This window comes from Prosopis cineraria, unplaced genomic scaffold (assembly GCF_029017545.1).
Source record: "Prosopis cineraria cultivar Desert tree isolate PC_DT_omini unplaced genomic scaffold, ASM2901754v1 PC9, whole genome shotgun sequence".
Taxonomy (NCBI): domain Eukaryota; kingdom Viridiplantae; phylum Streptophyta; class Magnoliopsida; order Fabales; family Fabaceae; genus Prosopis; species Prosopis cineraria.
In genome coordinates, this window is record NW_026555340.1 from 15,688,017 (window position 1) to 15,714,343 (window position 26,327).

At 31.5% G+C, this 26,327-nt stretch overlaps 1 pseudogene; it reads left to right on the forward strand.

The window, feature by feature from the left end:
- The first annotated feature begins 9,130 nt into the window (after positions 1-9,130).
- Positions 9,131-13,393, forward strand: LOC129321051 (probable 1-deoxy-D-xylulose-5-phosphate synthase 2, chloroplastic; annotated as a pseudogene).
- The last annotated feature ends 12,934 nt before the right edge of the window (positions 13,394-26,327 follow it).

Below are 26,327 nucleotides of genomic sequence, written 5' to 3' on the forward strand. Positions count from 1 at the left end.
TTTACGTGGTCAAAGATGATACACAGCTCACCATACAAAATATGAAAACACAAACCACCTCTGTGATTCCATATAATAATTATATATATATATATATCTCTGTGTGTGTGTGTAATATTTATCGTAATCTGAAAAATATCACATTCTTATTATTTTCAAGTGTTTAAATTAAAACACATGATACTAGACGCTGCTAATTTAAAGAAGGAGAAGAAAACGATACATGATCATTGGTTTTGTTAAAATGGACAATCATGGCTTTAGATATAAGGTTTTGAGTTCACGTACATCTATGTAGAAAACATTTATTATAAATTAATTAAGTCTAATCATACTTGAATATGATTAAAAGTATTAGATTTTAGATAATGAAATAGCCAATAAATAAAATTGGCACAGTTGATAGCTTATAACCTACAAAATTGTGTGTTTGAATTATGTTGTAGAAAATGAGAAAATTATTTATAGACAACCTGAGAGCGAGAGACATGTCTAGATGCCTGATGAATCTCCAGATTCAACTCATGTGAACTTTTCTTGAAGGAAAACAAAGAAAAAGAAAATAATTAAAGGGAAAAGATGACTAGAAAGATTATTAATTCATGTTCTTATACTCGTATATTATATGACTTGTAATTGAAGAAGTCTACACAATTTCCTTCCTGTGATCCTTTTAGGTTTAATAAAAAGGAAGAATTTTAATAAAGATTCCTCAACCACACTTATTTAAATTCAAAGCCTCTAAATTTTTAAAATTACACTGCAGTTTAGAAGTACTGATTTGATATTAAATTTTTAAGAAAAATAAAAAAATTGCCTCTCATTTAAATTAATATTAAAATGTTTCTATTTTACTTATTTATTGTCCAACATCACTTGTTAATTTACTTACTGTTAATTTACTTATGGACTGTTATTCATTGCGTTACTTCACTTGTTTTACGAAACTTTCACTTGATTTTATTTTAAAAAAATAAACAAGTGAAATAAAAAATTAACAACAATCTATAAGTAAATGAATAAGTGAAGTAGAGTAATTAACAATTAAGGTAGGATAATTTTGATATTAATTTAAATAAAGAAAAATTTTGTTATTTTTCTTAAAAATTTAATATCAAATCAGTATCCCTCAACTATAGTAAATTTCATAAATTTAAGGAATTTAAATTTAAGTAAGTGTGGCCAAAGGATCTTTATTGAAATTTTTCCTAATAAATATGTTAATCATAATGATCATGCGGCTTTATGCACGGTTTAATATAATTATATATATATATATATATATTACTTTGGTAAAATCATATATATATTGTGGGTGTCTTGTATTTTGAGAGGTGTAAATAAATTAAAAGAGAAGGACCAGAAGGCGATGGTCCTAGTTGAGGTGGTTATGATCACTAAAGCTTGAAATCTCAAGTCTAAATATGTGTGAATGTATAAAATATTTAAGAGAGTTATTTTTAATTGAGCCTGACAATATTTGAATCTAATTTAGTTAGATAGACATATAAAAAAAAATAAAAGAGAAAGACTTCCAAGATGACATATAGATGCGTCAATAATCAAACAAGATTGGCATGAATCTCTTAATCTCCAACTATATACAAGGCATAAAATCACAAATGTAATAAATATTTTAATCCTATTATCCCTAAAATAATTAATTTGCTTTAAGAATATCCACAAAATAATACAATTCTATTCAGAATTTATGAAATTTCATTTAATATTTCTCATATATATAAGAGAATGCAGCCCATAAAGCTGTGTTTTTTTTTTTTTTTCTCTTAATTTTTTTTAATAAAAAGTTAAAGATACAGAACAAAGCAACGCATACAGCCCAAGATGCTTCTGTAGATATTCTGTGTAGAGTTGCATCACTAATCTTTGTCTCTTTTGTAGTGACTGATGTCACCACACACGCACACAGGTAATCAATATAATGCTATTAATTGACCAAAGTGATTGGTGAATTTACATGGAAAATGATAATTTGGAACCAAAAGATGAATTTAATTTCAATTTGAAATCAAAAGATTGTGAAATTTTAGTGAAAGATAAAAATTTTTAAAATAATTTCACGTTGATGCTCAGAAATTTGACATTTATATTTCAAAAATTGACAATAATGTTTTGAAGTTGTCTTGTCTTTTTTTTATATATAATTACCCTATTATTCATGAGCCGAGCCATGTAGGATCACATTGACAGCAAAGCTTTCCTAACGAGTATTTAACACAGATGCATATTTAGGATCTGAATTTGAAACTATTAGTTAAGCTAGCACAACTTTTTACTAATTGAGTTATGTGCTGGTTAAAATAGCCACAAAATAATACAATTTCTATTTAGAATTTATGAAATTTCACTTAATATTTCTCTCATATATATATATATATATATATAAGAAGGCACCCCAAAAACTGTTTTATTTTTCGTTTTCTCTTTATTTTTTTTAATAAGAAGTTACAGATGCAGAGCAACACATGGAGGCCAATATGCTTCTCTAGAGATTCTGCGTGGAGTTGCACCACTAATCTTTGTCTCTTTGTAGTAAGTGATGTTACCATATATATTGAGTTAATCAATATTATAATGCTATTAATTGACCAAATTGATTGGTTAATTTACATGGAAAATGTTAATTTGGGACCAAAAGAAGAATTTAATTTCACTTTCAAACCAATAGATTCTGAAATTTAAGTAAAGGATTAAAAAGTTTTAAATAATTTCACATTGATGCTAAGAAATTTGACATTTATATTTCAAAAATTGATAATAATATCATGAAGTTGTATTTTTTTTTCCTTAAATACAATTGCCCATTATTCATTGGCCAAGCCAAGTAGGACTGTATTGACAGCAAAGCTTTCCCAATGAGTTTTTAACACTGTTATATATTCAAGACTCAAACTCCAAACTACTTGTTAAATTAGCATAACCCTCTACGAGTTGAGTTACGTGCTAGTTGGTAAGTTGTATTGTTGTCCATGTCAAATTTCAAAATATCAAGGTTAAATTTTAGAACAATAATGTCAAATTTTATGGTATTAGTATCAATTTATTTAATAACTTTTGGTTATTTACAAAAAAAAAATATTAGTACTCCTTTCGTTAAAAAATATAAGGCATGTTTTGAGGAGTTACATGTTAAAAAATGTATGACATTTTAAGTCTTTTAAGATATAATTATTATCTTTTTTTTTAAAGTGTCCCTATTGAATAAATTACTTTATATTTTTTTAGGGTGAAACACCCTATTAAATAGGGATAGATATAAAAAAAAAGGTTAATTTAAATACAAGTAACTACTTTATTGAGGCTGAGATTTAATTAAAAATATCTTATATTTTTTAATGGAGTGAGTATCAAAATTTGGAATATCAATATCAAATTAGTTAAAGACATTTTCAAGCATTATTTAAGAATCTTTTGATACCATACTGAGATTAAATTCATCTTTTGGTTTCAAATTGCCACCCCACTAATTTATCTAAATATCAATATTTAATATAAAATATAATATTTATAGATTTAAAGCAATTCAAATTATTCAAAAACCTTATGAATAATATAATTTATTTTTTAAAATTTCTACAATCTATGGGAATTCACTTAAAAGGCTGCGCAGTTTAATTTATTAGACTTTTTGAGAAGTTGACTATTTAGAAAGTTGATAGATTATTGTTTTTTTTTTTTGAAAGTTTAACTATTTTTTAAAAAATTTAGAATTTTTTATAGATAACAAATGTCTTGTTAATTAAATTTTTTTAATTCTTTTAAAAATAAAAAAATTTATTGGTAAATATTTTGAATTTAAAATTTTTAAAACTATTCTCATTTTTCATTTAAAAAAAAATTGAAAACATCTTGTTGTTGTTATAGGGAGAACCACACTTAGGTCTTATAGAAGAGAATTAATATTATCAATGATTTTAGTTTAATTATTAATAGATCCTGTAGTAATTAATTTTTTTATATGAGACTTCACCATAATTCATCCTTATTGTTTTGTTATTTGTTTTTAAAGTATATTACATTTGGCTATTATAAACTTCTTTCAAGTTTCAATTGTGATTGTCGTAGAAAACTATTATTAACTGTCAATAACCTCCATCATTAGCCAATTTCTTTACTCTAAAATTATTTTTAAATTAAATTAGTTAAACATATTTTTAATTTTATTTTGACAAGTAATTTTTAAAAATTAGTTTATAAAATAGATTTTAAAAACAAAAAATAATAACAAAACCAAACGACCCCTAAATTTCTCCAGAAATCAAATGGAAGGGGAACTTTTATTACATTTTAAAAAGTTTAATTTGCCTTAACAATTATTTAAACATTATTCCACTCGGAGTTTTATACATTTATCATCATGAAATTTAACATTCACTATTAATTACTGAAGATTTTGATGGTGCAATACTACAACTATAGAATATACTTTTTTTTTTTAATTCAAGGAGTAGATATCATCGACAGTAGAGATTGTCTCTCCCAAGGTACAGAAGTAGTAGAATTAACCTCTTCCAACTAAATTACTACATATTCAAAGTATAATATTCAAACCTTCAATCACTTGCTTAAGTGACGAGAGTCTTTACTATTCACATCAACTTTAATTAATATCATAAAATGCACTTTAATGCACCACAAACATTTTTCTAAAAACAGGTTGAAAATAAGAAATAGCATTTTGACTATTTTCTTACAGTAAGTGGTGACACTGTTATGGTTTTCAGATTAAATTCAATAAATATAAAAAGGATAAAGGAAAAAAAACTCAAAAAGTATAGCTAATTTATATTTTTTATAATCAGATTGAATCTTTATTACTAGTTTATGTAAATATTAGGGAGAATGACATTTAAGGGCCTTTCAAAGAAATTTATTATAATAAGAGTCCATCAATTTTGTATAAGATATTGTTTTGAAAAAACAGGTGTATATTATTATTAAAAGCTGAACATTAACTTATATTTTTTGTTAGGATTTTTTTTTTTGAAATTTAGCAAGTCAAAATTCAGCTTGCAATAATAACATGTACGTGTTTTCATAAGAAAATACCTAATGCAAAATTAATGGTCTTTATTGCAATAAATTCACTTGTCATTGTTCCTAACGTTTACCTGAAGATAAAAACAAATCTTGAACTTTAAAAAAGAGAGAGATGGTCATATTTTTAAACAATGAAAATTCATAAATTAACACAAATATTAAGGAATAGAAAAGACAACCAAGATGCCAACGAAGGCGTGGTGCAGTTGGTCAAAGACTTGACCTTTATCCTACAAGAGCAAATGTTTCAATCCTGCTGATTGATATGAGCTGTTCGTTGGTGGGTGATTTACAATCCTTCCTGAAAATTCTCAAAGAGGTTGGGAGTTCTGTTTTGGCCCTGATGGGTTACCAGTGCCTACCTCATCTACATTTTCTTTTTATCAAAAAAAAAAGGAAAAAAAAGAAAAGAAAAGAAAAGAAAAGCGAACCAATATATAAATTAATATTTTTTTGCAAGAAAAAAATTAAAATTAAAAATACGGCATAAGATTCACGCATTTTTTATATTCATAATAACTTTAGAAAAGATAAGATACTGAAAGGTTCAAAAAATTTATATACTTCTTAAAAACTAATTTTTTTAATTAACAAAAAGTTTAATTAAATTGGATTCGTATTGATTAATCTTAAAACATACATAACAGCAAAAAAATAATTATTGTCGCAATTGTTTACATGTTATTCGCCAAAAAAGTTTCACATGGGAAATAGAACTAAAATACACATCTTCATAGGATATCAAATTATGACAGAATTTTATAGAAATTCATAGATGGCCTCGGCACATTACATCTTTTATGATCCATTCAATAAAATTATACTAATTTATTCAAATAAAATTTTACGTGTTATTATTTTTAATGATTTTATTTTTTAAAATGTCTATTTAATTTTTTTCTTTTCCTTTTTTACTATTATTAATATTAAAATTAATTTATATTTAATATCATTTAAATGTTATATATTTATTAGAAGGATCATGGATGACATGGTGTACCAACTTCACCTAAAAATTATTATTTGATAAGGACTTGTATAAATTAGATACTTGTTAAAATTTAAACTTCACTCACTAATTATTATTAATATTTAGTTGTTAAAAATTAGGGTGTTCACGAGACGGGACGGAACTGAGACGCTCCCGTCCCATATCCCGTCCCAAAAAAAAGATTGACACTGAATTTTAGTCTCGTATCCCATCCTGTCCCGATCCATCCTGTCCCATTAAGAGTCGGGACAGGATCGTGACAAGATCGGAACGTCCCGCCGTCCTGATAAATGAAATAATATCAAAAAAAATCTGAATAATAACATTTATTAAAATTTTAAATCATATAATTTATTAAATTTAAAATCAAAACAACACAAGTACATAAATGACAATAATTTAAAATTAATTATTGAATTATATTAATCACAACTACACATTATAATAACAAATACAAGTGATCTTTATGCTATAAGATTAGCAACAACAGGCAAGTCAAATACAACATCAAATCATTATTCTTTTACTTTAGTGAAGATGTGCTAAGCTAATTACTCTTCTAAAAGTAAAGTAAACAATACGTTATAAATAAAAGTTATTAAATAGATAGATATAAAAAAAAATTATATTAATATAATTAATATATTATAAGAAAAGATATCGCCATGTTTACTCCATGCCATTAAAATTATTAATATAAAAAAACTTTAGTTTTGAATAAGAATTGTAAGTATTAAATTATAATTGATATAATTAATATAAGGATAAATTATATTAATATAATTAATATATTTAAAATAAAAAATAATATATATAATATTCGGGACGGGATGAGATGTCTCGATGGTAATTCTGTGTCCCGTCCTATCCCGAACCCCTTTCTTATCCCGTCTCGTAAAGTCCCATCCCAATTATTTTTGGGCTGAGAGAAGACTCGTCCCGATATGATCAGGACGGGTCTAGACTGAACATCGCTATTAAAAATAATTATAGGACACTAAATCATTTCCAAGTCTTCCACTATTATTCTCTCTATCTTTTTTTCAACTTTTCCCAACTGAATAAATATTTTTTTTGGATTAACACTAAATTAAATGAGATACCTATATATAAAATTTAAAAAAAAATGGCATTGTTTGTTAACTCATTTCAAATTCCATACAGTTTATGAACTCTTTTTATTGGTTGGCTTTCACAAAAAAGTAGGTAAATTGAACCTTTGTGTGTTATACTTTGAATCTCTTTTTACAACAACGGTTTTAGCACATAAAACAGCATAAACATGAATGGTGAACAAAGTAGCAATTAATTAATACCAACATTAATATATAAACTCTTAAATTTATACTCTTTTTAGTTCTATTTATAAGTCACTTCTAGCATATTTCATGTAAATCAAGAAAAAATTTAAATTTTATTAATTTTATCTTAAAATTTCACAAGTTTTTATCTTTATCTCTAATAAATGTTCTTAAATTTTATTATTAATTTTTTAAAGTATTTAATAAGGACAAAAATATAAAAAAGAGTATTGAAAATTGACAAGTGTTATATAAATAGAATTAATTTTTTTTTTCTCTTTATCCTGTAAATATGACTAGAGGAGTAACAAATTAGGCATCATAGCTTGTTTCTCATATTACGTTCACTACCTGAGCTCTAGTATCAATTTATCTAATTAAGTATTAAAAAAAATCATTGAAATTAGAAATTATAAATAAAAAACAATGTAAGTTTCAAGGTCAAAACAAGAAACAATGTATCGTCTAATTATGACATCAAAAGCATTAAATACAAATAGTGTTTAACTGAATATGCCTCAATTCTCTAAGATACATGAACCCAGATCATAATCTTGATTATTATATCAAACATAATATAAAACCCATATTAGAATGTTATTTCATTTTCTAAAATATTTGTAATTTTAATGTTCACATTTATTACTTGACCTTATTTTAATAGAATTGACTTTGATAGAAGGATATTTATAAGTAATAAAAAATTGTAATTTTTTTTTGGTGGATCAATAAAATAAAAATTTGGGTATTATTTATTTTTAAAGTTTTATATTCTTTTTTATTTTAACTATGTTATTTGTCACATTAAAATATATCTTGTCCTCCAATTAAAATATCTCACAAATCACATATTTAAGTTTACAACACTATTTAATGAAAAAAATTGAGAATATTTAGTGGTAAATGTATGTTTTGCAAACTAAAGTTTAATAAATCAAACATGCATGACAATTTCAAGTTGAATGAAATTCTATCTTTAAAATGTTACAAAAACGTGGTTGTTGCTATATATTGGTCCTTTATTTATTTTTTATAATTAAATAACTTTTTTTCTATAGATCAATTTAAGTTCATGACAAAATTTAAATATATTATATTTATCTTGGTTTTACATCTCTAGGTTCCATCACCGTCACCCTCTCTGCAAAGATAATCAGCAACACAAAGCAAGAACAGGTCCAGAAATCGACGAGCCCTAAAGCAAAAATCGAAATCATCCACTTCTAACACTGTCGACGTCCACTCCTTCCTCTGCCTAAACTTTCGCTGCATGCAATGAATCGTTCGACGGTGACAGGCTGAGGTCTTTGATTGTTGTTCAATTTCAATGGCAGAACTACTACTACTACTACTACTTCTTCTTCTTGTTTTCATTGTTGGTCGATTTTTCATGATTCAGCTCCGGCTTGATGCGGTGTTCTTGATCTTGTTCTTTCTTTTTTCAATGGCAGAATGTCTTCGATGTTTTGTGCGATCTGGTTTTATGGTTTGATTTGATATGGCTTGACAATTCGATGCTTGGTGCGATCTTGTTTGATGTTTCTGGACGGTGGTGATTTCATGGTGGTTCCCGGAGGTTACGATGGTTCACGGTGGACATGGTTGTGGAGAAGTGACAAGTGACGAGAGACTGCGTAGTAAATTTTTTAATATTAATAAATTAAATTAAATTAAATTATTTTTATTTGTTTGAATTTTATCACATCAAGGATATTTTGGTCTTTCCATATCGTTAAATACATATATTAATTAAAAATTATATAGGGAGCATTATTTCATTGGCGCATTAGCAATGAGTTTTGGACTATTAACAATTTTGCCATCTTCTGAGCTCTCCCTCCCCTTTAAATACAGATGTGCAGAGCAGCCCTTCAATGAATTAATACAAATTCTCCCTGCCTGGAGCCCACTGCAAGCTTTGTCTCCTTTCTCTTCCACCCCAATACCAACCATCATCATGGCATTTTGCGGGTCCTTCGTCAAGCCAAACCAGTCAATCCCTCTAAGCCGAAAGGCTCCAATACCAATTCATGGTGGCAGAAACCAGGTTAGCCGACAGGGCATCACCTTTCTTTATAATCTCGCTATGGGTTGCAGTTATTCTCTTCTAAAGCTTTTCCATTAAACATGGCTGTTATTCTTGTCGTTGATGATGATGTGTGATTGTATGTGGGCCAGTTCTGTGTAAGGTCATCGGTGAGCAGCTCCGGTGAGGAGGAGAGGACGATTATAAAGAAAGATTATGATGGGTGGAAGATTAGTTACTCAGGACAGAAACCAGCAACGCCATTGCTGGACACTGTCAATTACCCTGTTCATATGAAGAATCTGTCCACACAGGTGAATTATCTGTATGAATGACTGCGTAGTGATTATTTCTTTTCTATACCCTGCACAAGGCTAAAATGTTTGAAGTATATGTCAGGATCTTGAACAACTCGCGGCTGAGCTGAGGGCAGATATCGTGCACACTATTTCGAATACAGGAGGCCATCTTAGCGCAAGCTTAGGAGTGGTGGAACTTGCAGTGGCTCTGCATCATGTTTTCAACACCCCTGATGACAAAATTATATGGGATGTCGGGCACCAGGTCTCCATCATCTTCTCTCTTCTTGAAGTTATGATTTGATCTTGTATTGGCACGTTTCCCATGATTTTCTGTGTTAGTTTTCCATGAGAGGAGGGTCTAAGAGGAAATGGATTTGCAGGCGTACCCACACAAAATCCTCACAGGTCGAAGGCACAAGATGCATACCATAAGGAAAACTTCTGGGCTTGCTGGATTTCCCAAGAGGGACGAAAGTGTTCACGATGCTTTTGGGGCAGGACATAGTTCAACAAGCATATCCGCTGGTCTTGGTGAGATTCTTAAATCTTGAGAAACAATTCTCGGATAAGATTAAAAATAAGAGAAATTCTCAATGCTCTGTTTTTTGGCTATACATATTGCAGGGATGGCTGTTGCGAGGGATCTTCTGGGAAAGAACAACAATGTCATTTCAGTGATTGGGGATGGGGCTATGACTGCTGGTCAAGCTTACGAAGCCATGAACAATGCAGGATTCCTTGACACTAACCTCATCATTATTCTTAATGACAATAAGCAAGTCTCCTTACCAACAGCTACCCTTGACGGCCCTGCAACCCCAGTTGGAGCTCTCAGTAGTGCTCTAAGCAAGATTCAGGCCAGCACAAAATTCCGCAAACTCAGAGAAGCTGCAAAAGTAAGTTTTCATCTTTGGATCTATGCCTAGACTTGACTAATAATGAATAAACATGCGTGTGAATGTTGAAATTTCAGTAGTCTGGGATTTGACTGTGATTTGGTCTTTGTATAGAGCATCACGAAGCAGATAGGAGGGCAAACATATGAAGTTGCAGCGAAGGTAGATGAGTATGCAAGAGGGATGATCAGCGCTAATGGGTCAACTCTTTTTGAGGAGCTAGGCTTGTACTACATCGGCCCAGTGGACGGTCATAACGTGGAAGATCTGGTCAACATTTTTCAGAAAGTGAAAGCGATGCCTGCACCGGGTCCAGTTCTGATACACATCGTGACAGAGAAAGGAAAGGGATATGCTCCGGCAGAAGCAGCAGCTGATAAAATGCATGGTGGGTTTGAAAATTCTGATTTAGTTTTATGATCTTACATATTAATGATATATCACGGTTACGAAGAATGCTAATGTTCTCTCTCTCTCTCTCTCTCTCTCTCTCTCTCAGGCGTTGTCAAGTTTGACCCAAAAACGGGAAAACAGTTGAAGCCAAAATCTTCTACACTTTCCTATACCCAATACTTTGCTGAATCTTTGATCAAGGAAGCGGAACAAGACAAGAAGGTAGTAGCTATTCACGCAGCCATGGGCGGTGGGACGGGTTTGAATTATTTTCAGAAAAAATTCCCAGATCGCTGCTTTGATGTGGGTATTGCTGAGCAACATGCCGTGACATTTGCAGCTGGGTTGGCTACTGAGGGTCTCAAGCCATTTTGTACCATTTATTCAACATTCCTGCAACGAGGATATGATCAGGTGAGCCAAAAACTGTTGAAGTACTTCACTTGTTGTGGCAGTCAAACTATCATGTCAATCTCAAATAACCATGCTTGATAATTGTTGTGTAGGTGATCCATGATGTAGATCTTCAAAAACTACCTGTCCGGTTTGCTATGGATAGAGCTGGATTAGTCGGTGCAGATGGACCAACTCATTGTGGAGCATTTGATATCACTTACATGGCTTGCCTACCCAACATGGTGGTCATGGCTCCCTCTGATGAAGCTGAACTGATGCACATGGTTGCAACTGCAGCAGCAATAGATGACAGACCAAGCTGTTTTAGATTTCCAAGAGGAAATGGAGTTGGAGCCGTTTTGCCTCTCAATAACAAAGGAACTCCACTTGAGGTTAGCAGAATAGTGTAGCTGACATATCATTCCCAATTCGATTGAATATATAAGCAATCAAATTATAACCTTTGTTTTTTCTTTTCTTTTGGGTTATATAGATAGGAAAAGGAAGAATACTGATCGAAGGAACCAGAGTTGCAATTCTGGGATACGGGTCAACGGTTCAACAATGCCTACAAGCTGCAAAAATGCTGAAAACACAAGGTGTATCTGTGACAGTTGCTGATGCTAGGTTTTGCAAACCTCTTGATACTGATCTGATTAAGCGACTGGCGAAGGGCATGAAATTCTGATCACAGTGGAAGAGGGTTCTATAGGAGGCTTTGGATCTCATGTTTCACAATACCTAAGCTTGGCTGGCTTACTAGATGGACCCCTGAAGGTAATAATAACAGATCTTCCTCTCATTTTTTATTTTTTATTAGAAAAACACGAGTATTGGTTTCTATTTTAATTTGTTTTGTTATTGGTCCATTTATTTTTTTCATTACTTTTGGCCCCTAAAGGTTTTTTTATCTGTAATATTAGTCCCTCTATTCTCTCTCTGTTTTTTTTTTTTTTTATAAATATGCGCCTAGAGAGATGATGATAGCACTGCTTATGTTAAATTATCTGGCATGTAACTAAATCATTTCACTGTGCATCAAACGAAAGCTAGGTTTTATTTTTTTCATTTTTACATATTTCATACTCGTTTCTTTGCCTCTGCTTTGATATTGTTTGCCACATCAAGTTATGTTTTATTTTTTTTCCCTTGATTTTGAAGCCATTGATCGTTAATTTTTTTGTTAATATTGATGTTGGGGTTTATCTTGTCTTCATGTTAGTCAAGCATAATTTTCAATTTTTTTTTTCAGTTGATTTTCGTTACTTTGTGATTGTTTTGCCTTTTTCTTTTTTATTTTAACATTCATCATAAGATTTAAAATTGCTAGTAACACGTCAAATAATTTAACACTATTAATGCCACATTATCGTTCCTTTGAGCATATTTAAAAATAGATAAACTAACATTACAATGAAAAAAAAATTATATAAACTTGGAGCAATAAAAATAAGATACACTAAAGATCAATAACAAAACATGATAGAACTACGATAACAATTAGTTGTGTTTTCTTTTCCTTTTCCTTTTCAATTTTTTATTTGGGGCCAACCCTTTGTCATGTCACCAAGATTTGTTGTCTAATTTCTGTTCTGAAATTTGGTTGCAGTGGAGAGCAATGATGCTTCCTGATAGATACATCGATCACGGATCACCCCAAGACCAGATCGATGAAGCAGGCCTTTCATCCAAGCATGTTGCCACAACAGTGTTGTCTCTTTTGGAGAGGCCAAAACAAGCTCTGCTTTTCAAGTAAAAAGGCAATGGCTAAGTAAGGAGCGTCAAGTGGGAACAATACAGAGTTAATAAATGATCGTAAGGCAATGAAAGGCACAAATTGGCTCTGCAGGCAACAACAATACAATTCTTTAACCTGACAGGCTGAAACCTGAAAGTGCAATATAGCGTTATACCTTTCTTTCTTTCTTTCTTTCTTTTCTTTCTTTTTTTTTTTTTTGTTTTTGTACATCATTGGAAACTATTGTAATTAGCGATGTTGTGAAAGAAAAACAATGATCGTTCAATAAGTTTGGTGAACACGACAGACAATCGTGTCCTTCTCTCTTGGACCTCTGACAATCTTGCCGCTCACCCAATTAACGAATCTTGTTATCATCCATATTAGCTCAATTGATGAAGAATAAAGAGCCGTGAAAGATCTTACCCATTCAAAGAAAGAAAAAATTATGTTAAGGTCCCCAGAAGGGAGTTTATTATTACAAAGTTTCATGAATTTCATAAAATATTTTTAAATTTTAAACTCTGTGCATTGATGACTTGATTTGTTAATGCTCTTAATCAAATTGTTGATGCACATGATTTGAGATTTGAGAGTATTTTGTGAAATTTATGAAATTTTTTAATAATAAATTTTTTTATGGGATCTAAATATGATTTTTTTCAAAAGAAAAGAGAACAGGTAAGTTAAATATAAAATATTGAATTAACAACATTTAACTAACACAAATTTTTAAAAAATGAATTGCAAATAATAATTCAAACAATTATAAACAAAAATTCATGTTATATTATAATAGTATCATTTGATATTTAAATATTTATTAACAATTGAAACTCTAAGATTTGTAATTATATAGATCAATATTTTTATTTTTTTAAAATTTTTTAAAAATTTAACTATCATTAATTTAATATTTTGGGACCTAATTGTCATTCTCTCTTAAAAAAAAAAAAAGCTACCAAAGAGAGGTTGCACAGACATGTCTTGTAACATCCTATTTTTTTAGATAAAAAAATATACAATTTAAATTAATAATAGAAATTTATATTATTTGAGATTATTTAGAAATAATAATATGGTTAGAAATTTAATTGTGAATTTAAAACTTAAGTTTAAAAATTATATAAGAAATATTTTATTAAGATATAATTTTAAGATTTAGAATTAAAAAAAATATATGTGTGTGTGTGAGTTAAAAAAAAAAAAGAAAAGAAAAGGGGGAACTGTAGAAGTCCCACATCGATTAGATGTGGGAAGAGAGAAACGCTCCTCGTGTATAAAGGAGCAACGCGGAGGCACAGGTAGAAGCAAAAGGAAAAAAAAAACTTTTACAATTTGTGAAAATTATAACTAATGGCCCAAGATGCAATTTGTAAAAATTGCAAGTAATGGCCCAAAGATTTGAATAATTAAATTCAAACCTATATTTTTTTAATATAATTTTGGGACCCACAATTCCATTTTTATATTATTTTTCTCTCTTCCTCTCACGTTGCTCGACGTTTTCTTGAAGGGAAATTATTTTCTTTTTCTTCAGGTATGTTCTAATTTTCCTATTTAGATTAGCATTTAAAAATTTATTTAATTTTAAAATTAATTTTATAGTTATTTTCTAAATAATATTAACTTTCTAGTGATATGATTATTTTGTAGGATAGAGTAAATATTCTGATTAGGATTTTTCTATAGGATAGTTAATCTGATGATATGATGGATTAAAAATATAGGTTAAAGCTCTTAGGGATATAATAAATATTATATAATATTTTTTTGAGGTTGAAACTCATGTTTAAGAATTTTTGAGTTAAACTCTAGATCTATATGGTTGAATTTATGTTGAATCTGAGATGTAGGGATGAACCTCTGATTATTAAATATTTATTTAAGTATGAATTGATATTTTTGAAGTTATAGAAAAGTGATTTGAGGCTTTAGGATAATTTTAAAATTTTTAATTTATTTTTTTGGACAAATTTTTAGAATATAGAAGGACGAAATTGTGATACTAGAAGTAATTTGAGGCTTAAAAATAGTTTATTAGGGTACGAGAATTTTAGAAAAGAATTTAAAAAGTTAAATGAGGCATAAATCTTAAATTAGTGTCAATATGGATTATAAATCTAAGACTTTCTAACTCTTTAAATTAGAGTTATTTATTAATTTTAATGTAAAATTAATATATAGTATTGTGAAATAATTATGTAGATTATATTGACAAAGATAGTGGTGAAAAAGGAATTGTGAAGGGGAACTTGTTATTCAAGACACAAGGTAACCATTATTAATGTGTTGTGATGGGTGTGTTTGTGAATGGTTATGTGTTGTTTTATTGTTTGGAAAAATTATGAATTATTGAAAATAAATACTGTATATATTTGTTTGAAATTATTGCCAAGTGGGTTAAAAAAATTTATTTTTATTTATCATGATGAGATATTATTGTTCGGATATATTTCTGTTTGGATATTTGAATGATGCATGACTTGTCAGGGTATTTTAATGTATGGTGTTAATGGGAATTTCTGTTCGGTTAATTATTACCACGTGGTAAGCCCTCATTGGACCCAATGAGTGGTGTGTCACTTGGTCTAACTCACCTTTGGCTGGGTGATTTGGCGTCCGAGCATGGCGAAAGGAGGATATAAGGTGCAGTCATGCAAATTAAATACTTATTTGGTTTGTTTGAAAATATTGTTCAGTTAAATGTTTTGTGTGCCCACTTAGCAATCACATGATTAGTTACAACCGCATGCATCATTACATATTAATTTTTGGTTACTGGGACTTTTAAGTCTCATTCCCCGTGGTTAATATTTTTACAGGAGTGAGTCTGGCCGAGAAAGTACCAGAGGTGTAACTAGGGTGTATGAGACACCATCTTTTACGTTGCCTCTTATTTTGGATTATACAATGTATCTTGTGCCAACTTAGGACATATCTTCTTTGTGAAATATGTAAACTCTAATCCTTTTTATTAAAAGTATTTATATGATCAAGAGGATTATGTCTGTCCCTCATAGTTTTAATTGCCTTTTTGGATATTTTAAGACTTGTGTTATGTCTTGGATGTATCATGGTAAGAAAATTTTCTACCATGATAATAGTTTTAATAATTATCGAAAAATCGGTTTGTATTTTTGAGGGTGTTACATAATTGGTATCAGAGCATCATGTTTTAAGCCTCTATTTTAGTGATACTTATTTAAACTTTTATTTGAAACTATTACTTGTGTGAATTTAATATGTATTTATTATGTGTGGTGTATTGCATATAGTCGGTTGGCAATATACATTGTTATGGTGCTTCTCATTGTATGGCCATTATATAGCTAGACTAATTTTATTATTTATATCTTGTATCCTTTAGGAGGGGAGAGAAAATGCCTGTTACTCGTGATAACTTAGGATTCCAACATGAGCACCTACCACTGCCACTGCCAAATGAGGAGCCTGACTTGACGGAATTGAGAATGCTTGTAAAAACATTAACAGACAAGGTTCAAGGATACGAACAAGAGTTGACGGAGCTAAAGAGGTAAAAGATAACTGAAAATAGAGATAGAGCTCATCTTGAGAGTCATGTGGGGGAAGGCAGTTCCTCACATCCTGCCACTCAGAGAGATCATGAGTTTAGAAGGGAGGAAACTAGGTAGGAGGAACAGAGAACCCCACCGACCATTACTGATGTGTGGGAAACTGTTAGGAAGTTTAACCCTCCTACATTTGATGGTAACCTTAAACCATCCATGGTAGAGGAATGGGTGAAGAGACTCGAGTCCATCTTTCGAGTAGTCACATGCACTAGCAATCAGAAAGTACACGTAGCATTAGTGCTCCTAGTGAAAGGAGCAAGAGATTGGTGGGAGACAGCAGGGCCTAGGGATGATTCTACACTCACTTGGGAGGAATTCAAGGAAAAATTATTCAGGCATTACTTTCCATCAGAGTTAAGGTCTGAGAAGGAAGTGGAGTTCCATGCCTTTAAGGAAGGGAACCTCAATGAGGATACATTCATTGCTAAGTTTCAGGAGTTATCTAGATACTCCACGTACTTGCAGTATAGGGATGATTCTGAATGAAAGGCCAAGCGCTTATTGGAGAAGGCTAGACCAGAATTGAGGGAGCAATTGACTCATCTAGATATCCGAGATTATGATGAAATGTGCATAAAACTACAAGTAGTAGCTCGCAGTAAGAAGGAGGTCAAGAGAGAAAAGAGGGGTTATTCATATAGTAGACCCCCAACCTACCCCCGACCCACCGGAGGCATTATGAAGAAAAACCATCAGGGTTCGAGTAGCTCATGGAACCAAGGAAGGCAGAAGGGTCCATTTCAAAGGGGCCAAAGACAGATGAGCTATCATAGTAGTTATCATGGGTCACAGAGGAGCCCAACAGTATCTACCCCTGCCCCAAATACAGTGAGCTCTCAGCAGTACACTAAATGCGGGCGCCGTCACTTCAGACAGTGCTGGGTCTGTTATATTTGTGGCAAACCCGGTCATATTGTAAAGTTTTGTGGGGACAACTAGAACTCAAACATGAAGAACCCTTCCCAGCATCCTACTATCTCTGGCTGTGTGTTTGCCCTTACTCAAGACACAATGAACTCCCCAGATGCCATTAGAGGTAACATCAAAATCCTTCATCATGATATTATTGCACTGTTTGATTCAGGTGCTACACACTCTTTTATTTCTGAAACTTGTGTAAAGAATCTTGATTTGCCTGTGTGTATTTTACCTTTTGAAATGAATATGTCTACTCCTGCGGGACAATATGTGAGGACTGCTAAGGTATGCCTTAACTTAGTGGTCGAGTTTAAAAATAGGAAAACAACTATGGACTTAATTATCCTACCACTGAGAGGTATGGATGTAATTGTGGGAATGAATTGGATGGCTGCAAATGGTGCTATCCTAGATTGTAGAGAGAGGAGTGTGTCTTTATCTTCTTTGTCGGTGACTCCAGTCGAGACTCAAGATCATGTTTTCTTATCAGCGGTGCAAGTTGATAGATATATGAAGAAGGGTTGCCAGGCCTACATGGTTTTCTTCTCTATCCAAGCTGAGATTGATGAAGGCGTGAAGAATATCCCAATTGTCAAAGAATTTGTGGATGTATTTCCGAACGAAGTCTCCGGTTTACCTCCAAAGCGCGAGGTAGAGTTCTCAATTGAATTATTACCCGGTACAGGGCCAATTTCTAAGGCTCCTTATCGGATGTCCCCTTCAGAGTTAGCAAAACTGAAAAAGCAAATTGAAGAGCTACTTGAGAAGGGTTTCATCAGACCGAGTGTTTCACCTTGGGGATCTCTAGTCCTTTTTGTAAAGAAGAAGGACGGAAGCCTCCGATTGTGCATTGATTATAGACAATTGAACAAAGTAACTATCAAGAACAAATATCCACTTCTTAGAATTGATGATTTGCTGGATCAGCTTGTGGGATCTGCAGTTTTCTCAAAGATTGACTTAAGGTCAGGGTACCACCAATTGAGAGTAAGAGCGGAGGATATACCTAAGACAGTATTTCGGACGAGATATGGGCATTATGAATTCATGGTGATGCCGTTTGGACTTACGAATGCTCCTGTGGTATTCATAGATTACATGAATAGGATCTTTCGACCCTATTTAGATAAGTTTGTAGTAGTGTTTATTGATGACATTCTTATTTATTCAAAGGATGAGGAGGCTCATGGTAAGCATTTAAGAATCGTCTTGCAAGTTTTGAGGGAAAATAAGCTTTATGCCAAATTAAGCAAGTGTGAATTTTGGCTCCAAGAAGTAAAGTTTTTGGGTCATGTTGTATCCAGAGATGGAGTTGCGGTGGATCCTAGCAAGATTGATGCAGTGATGAAGTGGGAACAGCCAAAATCTGTGATGGAGATACGAAGCTTTCTAGGTTTAGCAGGTTATTATCGTCGCTTTATTAAGGGATTTTCGCAAATTGTGATGCCCTTGACTAAGCTGACTGAAAAGGATGCCTCATTTATTTGGACTGACAAATGTGAAGCTGCTTTCCAAGAATTGAAAAAGAGGTTAACCACTACTCCAGTATTGACTATTCCTGACCCTGTGGTGCCGTACACTCTGTACACTGATGCTTCTTTAAAGGGTTTAGGATGTGTTTTGATGCAAGATGATCGAGTGGTTGCCTATTCCTCCAGACAGTTGAGGCCACACGAGGAAAATTACCCTACACATGACTTGGAGTTGGCTGCAGTTGTGTTTGCTCTGAAGATATGGAGACACTACTTGTATGGATCTAAGTTTCAAATCTTCAGTGACCATAAGAGCCTGAAGTATTTATGTGATCAAAAAGAGCTTAATATGAGGCAGCGACGATGGATGGAATTTCTGAAAGATTATGACTTTGAATTACATTATCATCCGGGTAAGGCTAACGTGGTATCTGACGCCTTAAGTAGGAAGACTATTCATGCTGTAAATTTGATGGTTCATGAATATCATTTGTGGAACAGTTTTCATGATGTTCCAGTAGATGTGATTGAACATCAAATGGCCGCACTCTAGGTAGTAGATTTTGAGAGCAAATTCTGGGAAGATCTCAGAGTCTCACAGCAGAATGATGACTACTTGAGGAATATAAGGAAGGAGATAGTAACAGGTAAGGCCCCAAATTTTACCATCTCTGAGGACACAGTGATGAGGTATAAAGGTAGAGTTTGTGTACCTAATGATCCAATATTGAGGAATATCCTTTTAGAAGAAGCTCATAGGAGCAAATATACAATTCATCCCAGTATAACTAAAATGTACCATGATTTGAAGCGAGGTTGGTGGTGGCCAGGAATGAAGAAAGATGTAACTGAATTTGTTTCTAGATGTTTAACGTGTCAAAAGATAAAGATAGAATATCAGAAGCTAGCTGGAACACTGCAACCGTTAGATATTCCAAAGTAGAAATGGGATGATATTTCCATAGATTTCATTACTGGACTGCCAAGAACACCCTCGAGTAAGGATGCTATTTGGGTGATAGTAGACCAACTCACCAAATCAAATCACTTTTTGGCGATCAAGTTTACCTCTACATTAGAGAAATTTGCTGAGATATACATTAAGGAGATAGTTAGACTTCATGGTATACCCTCTAGAATTGTGTTAGATTGTGACCTAAGGTTCACTTCAAACTTTTGGGGTGCGCTACAGAAGGCTATGGGTACCAGACTGAGTTTTAGCACTGCATACCACCCCCAAACAGATAGACAAACAGAGAGGACGATCCAGACTTTGGAGGACATGTTGAGAGCTTGTGCCATTGAACTACTAGGTAGTTGGGATAATCATTTGCCATTAGCTGAATTTGCTTATAATAATAGCTATCATTCTAGTATTGGGATGGCGCCTTATGAGGCCTTGTATGGAAGGAAGTGTAGATCGCCTTTATGTTGGACAGAATTAAGTAAGAGGAGTATCATTGGTCCAGAAATTGTAGAGCAGACCACCCAGAAGATTGCAATGATTAAGTAAAAATTACTAACAGCTCAGAGCCGACAGAAGAGCTATGCCGATAAAAGGAGACGGCCGTTAGAGTTTAAAGTAGGAGATCATGTATTTTTAAAGGTTTCTCCGGTGACAGGCATTGGTAAATCCATTAAGGCAAAAAAGTTGACACCTAGATTTATGGGCCTGTATGAGATCTTGGAGTGAATTGGATCTGCTGCATATAGAGTTGCATTACCTCCACAGATTGCAGATATCCATAATGTGTTCCACGTATCATAGTTGAAGAAGTACAACTCGGATCCTTCCCATGTTATTGAACCTGAAGAAGTGGAATTGAAGGAGAATTTGACCTTTAGATCCGAACCGGAGCGAATTAAGGACTTTAAGGACAAACAACTGCGCAATAAGACCATCCGACTTGTGAAGGTGATTTGGAAGGGTGGAGCCCTAGGTGATGCTACCTGGGAGATTGAGGAGAGTATGAGGCGAGATTATCCACATTTATTTGCTTAGGTACATAGTTTCTAAGCTTATCTATTAAATTTTGAGGACAAAATTTTTAAAAGGAGGGGAGAATTGTAACATCCTATTTTTTAGATAAAAAAATATGGAATTTAAGTTAATAATAGGAATTTATATTATTTGAGATTATTTAGAAATAATAATATGGTTAGAAATTTAATTGTGAATTTAAAACTTAGGTTTAAAAATTATATAAGAAATATTTTATTAAGATATAATTTTAAGATTTAGAATTAAAAAAAAATATATGTGTGTGTGTGAGTTAAAAAAAAGAAAAGAAAGTAAAAAGAAAAGAAAAGAAAGGGGGGGAACTGTAAAAGTCCCACATCGGTTAGATGTGGGAAGAGAGAAACGCTCCTCGTGTATAAAGGAGCAACGCGAAGGCAAGGGCAGAAGCAAAAGGAAAAAAGAAACTTTTGCAATTTGTGAAAATTGCAACTAATGGCCTAAGATACAATTTGTGAAAATTGCAAGTAATGGCCCAAAAGTTTGAATAATTAAATTCAGACCTATAGTTTTTTTAATATAATTTTGGGACCCACAATTCCATTTTTATATTATTTTTCTCTCTTCCTCTCACGTTGCTCGGGTTTTCTCGAAGGGGGGATTATTTTCTTTTTGTTCAGGTATGTTCTAACTTTCCTGTTTAGATTAGCATTTAAAAATTTATTTAATTTTAAAATTAATTTTATAGTTATTTTCTAAATAATATTAGCTTTCTAGTGATATGATTATTTTGTAGGATAGAGTAAATATTCTGATTAGGATTTTTCTATAAGATAGTTAATCTGATGATATGATGGATTAAAAATATAGGTTAAAGCTCTTAGGGATATAATAAATATTATATAATATTTTTTTGAGGTTGAAACTCATGTTTAAGAATTTTTGAGTTAAACTCCAGATCTATATGGTTGAATTTATGTTGAATCTGAGATGTAGGGATGAACCTCTGATTATTAAATATTTATTTAAGTATAAATAGGTATTTTTGAGGTTATAGAAAAGTGATTTGAGGCTTTAGGATAATTTTAAAATTTTTAATTTATTTTTTTGGACAAATTTTTAGAATATAGAAGGACGAAATTGTGATACTAGAAGTAATTTGAGGCTTAAAAATAGTTTATTAGGGTACGAGAATTTTAGAAAAGAATTTGAAAAGTTAAATGAGGCATAAATCTTAAATTAGTGTCAATATGGATTATAAATCTAAGACTTTCTAACTCTTTAAATTAGAGTTATTTATTAATTTTAATGTAAAATTAATATATAGTATTGTGAAATAATTATGTAGATTATATTGACAAAGATAGTGGTGAAAAAGGAATTGTGAAGGGGAACTTGTTATTCAAGACACAAGGTAACCATTATTAATGTGTTGTGATGGGTGTGTTTGTGAATGGTTATGTGTTGTTTTATTGTTTGGAAAAATTATGAATTATTGAAAATAAATACTGTATATATTTGTTTGAAATTATTGCCAAGTGGGTTAAAAAAATTTATTTTTATTTATCATGATGAGATATTATTGTTCGGATATATTTCTGTTTGGATATTTGAATGATGCATGACTTGTCAGGGTATTTTAATGTATGGTGTTAATGGGAATTTCTGTTCGGTTAATTATTACCACGTGGTAAGCCCTCATTGGACCCAATGAGTGGTGTGTCACTTGGTCCAACTCATCTTTGGCCGGTTGATTTGGCGTCCGAGCATGACGAAAGGAGGATATAAGGTGCAGTCATGCAAATTAAATACTTGTTCGGTTTGTTTGAAAATATTGTTCGGTTAAATGTTTTGTGTGCCCACTTAGCAATTGCATGATTAGTTACAACTGCATGCATCATTACATATTAATTTTTGGTTATTGGGACTTTTAAGTCTCATTCCCCATGGTTAATATTTTTATAGGAGCGAGTCCGGCCGAGAAAGTACCAGAGGTGTAACTATGGTGTATGAGACACCATCTTTTACGTTGCCTTTTATTTTGGATTATACAATGTATCTTGTGCCAACTTAGGACATATCTTCTTTGTGAAGCATGTAAACTCTAATCCTTTTTATTAAAAGTATTTATATGACCAAGAGGATTATGTCTGTCCCTCTTGATTTATTATCTGATTTGAATATCATGCCATGAGGATTATGTCTGTACCTTATGGTTTTAATTGCCTTTTTAGATATTTTAAGACTTGTGTTATGTCTTGAATGTATCATGGTAAGAAAATTTTCTAACATGATAATGGTTTTAATAATTATCAAAAAATGGGTTTGTATTTTTGAGGGTGTTACATGTCTCTTATCTATGATACTCCTAAACAAGAAACCGGTGTGATGGCTTTCATGGTGGTTCTAGGATTTAATAATAAAGAGAGTTGAGATTAAAAAATATATACTTTTATTAAAAAATATAAATGTAAAGTATTTTTTAAGGGATTGAATGTCACAAATTATAAAGCATTTTTAGTGTATCAAGTTGTAATTAATGTGTATTTTTTTCTTTAAAAAGTGCCTATAATAAATATATCACTTTATATTTACTTTAAAATAAAACACTCTCTTACATAAGGATAAGTATGAAAAGATGTTAGTTTAAATACAAGTACCTACTTTATTGAGAGGTAAGATCCCACTAAAAATATTTTAAATTTTTGAACCAAGAGAGTATTGCAAATTTCATAAATTTTTGTAATGTAAGAAATATGTAGCATTTGTATAATATTAAAAAAATTATTTTTTAAAAAAAAGAGAGAGAAAAATTTAGAAACTTAAGCCTTGTTTGTACAAGAATGGATTTTGAAGGATTGAAAATAGAATTGGGATTGAGAGTGGGAGTGGGAGTGGCAATCAAAGGGAAATTAAAATTTAAAAACATGTTAGGTATAACACATAGATAATGCGGGAATGAAAAAAAAAACACTCAAATAAACAAAAAAATAGTTAAAAGACCAAACTATCTTGTCTTCTTTCTTATTGTTGTTGGCAAAAGCCATGGAAGAAGCTAAACTAAATCTGGCTTTCAAAGCAAGTTGAACTTCTCCAATTTGCATTCATAGCTTCTAATGACCTCGGCCATCCCTCTTCACCGAAGCCACATGTGCTACCGCCTATTCCAGGAACCTGAAACCCTCTTGAGTTTTGACCTCATTGTCTACATGAGTGTTGCTGCAACTCTGCCTCTTGTTGCCTCATTCAATTTGCCCAGATGCTCAAGTATAGAAAGATTGTAGATTTGAGACACGAGGAAGATGATTGAAGATGGCAATTGTAGATCTAAGATGCAAGGACATGAGTTGAGGACATACTAACTTGAGATATGAGGGAGATGGTGTCGTCATGGGTGAAAGATGGCCATTGAATGATATTATTAGTGGAAGACAGCATTGCCAGCACAGCATCACCCGCAAGGGGCACAGCATCATCATTGACAACGGAGGTGGAGACGGCTCGACGAGGGAATGGCATGGAGTGAATGGTAATTTAGTCTCCAAATTTTCAATCTTTGGATTAATTGTTCAATACTAAAGGGGAGGTGGTATTGGATATTCTCATCAAGATGTGATTGGATTTGAGAATAAATATGTCATTCCTACTTACCCAACAGAAAAACTCAATTACTTGATCTTGCGTACCAAACATTGCCTTAAGGACTTGGTGCCTCCTAATTCCCTCCCTCTACCCTTGCCATCTAAAAGAATGTCATATTTCCCGATGTCATGGACGTCTTTGTTCTACATACAAATGAAATTCTTGTGGGAAAGGCACGTTTGATTCCAAGTCCTTTTTTGCTTTTGCTGCTAATCAGTGGGTTTTATGATGAATTGGGTGTGAATTTCTTCAGCTAGTCTTTGAAGTACGGTTTTGAGGGAGAAAGTTGAATTGGGTTTGAAATTTGGACTTAGTATTGCCGACAACAAGGTTTTATCCATGACAAACGATCCTGCTTACATGAGAGCGGCTTGTGTGCTGAGATCGATTACATTCGTCTCTCTTGGTTGAGCAAAGTAAAAGTTAATTTTATTTTATGAAGTATTAAAAAAAAAAAGGAAATTGACCCATAAAGGATAGGTTTAAGAGTTTTTCTTCAAACTTATTTTTTATATAATATTTTCCTTCAATTTTTATAAATAGTGTAATCTCGCTATTATTGTTAGTAAAGTTAACTTTAATTATTAATTGATTAAAAAATAATAAAAAATAATATAAACAATTGCAAAATAATTGATCAGTTAAATTTTTTAGTCTTTTTATGTAACTTTTTAGGTCATTATTTGTAATTTTTGGATTATTTATTATAAAATTTTTTAGTAATTTTTTATAATTTTTAAGGTCATTTTTGCTTATTTTATAATTAATTAACAGTTAAAGTTAACTTTTATTAGTGATATGGTTAAATTATATTATTTTCAAAAGTTGAATAAGAATATTGTATCAAAAAATGAGTTTATGATTTCAAAGGATCCTATACCTATAATCTAGAGGCCAATTTACTTTTTTACCCTTATATTAATAATAAAAAAAACTAGGTACACAAGCAAAGTCTATTCGAATTTGGCCTTAACTCATATTTTTTTAAGCTTAAGATAGAAGTAAAGAAATTTTGAATTCTCCAACCCGACCATAATATTTTTTAAACTTATTTGAGTTGTTTCGTAGGGTTTGATTTAAATTATTGGCTCTAATGTTATCACATACACAACTTAATAAAATAAATATTTAGAGATAATAATTTTTTTCCTTTAAAATTGTCTCGTTTATCAAATTTTTACTTGAAATCTAACCTTTTATCAATCAAATACTTACATTATTTTTTAACTTTTTTGATTTCATTGTCCAATACCTTGAGAATTTTGAAGTATTATCATCTTCTGGCCAAACTAATTCAAACCTTTATTGTTTGGGATCGTTATTATTAACAGTAGTTTTATGAATGTTTTCAAATACCTTTGACATATTTATTATTAAGTACTTAAATTATTATTAATTTTTTTTTTCATAAAATCAAGGACTTAAATTATGGTCATGAACTATAAGAACTAATTTTTATTTCATCCGTAAATTAATCAACTCCCTTGAACTTTACGACGTGGGACCTGTATGAAACAAGGAAACAGGACCAGGAACAGAGGAAGGGTAAAAAAATAAACTAAACATTGCAGCATAGATTATCGAATCTCCATGCAGATACTCTTCATGGAGATCCTCAGTGGTATCATGTCCAAACGC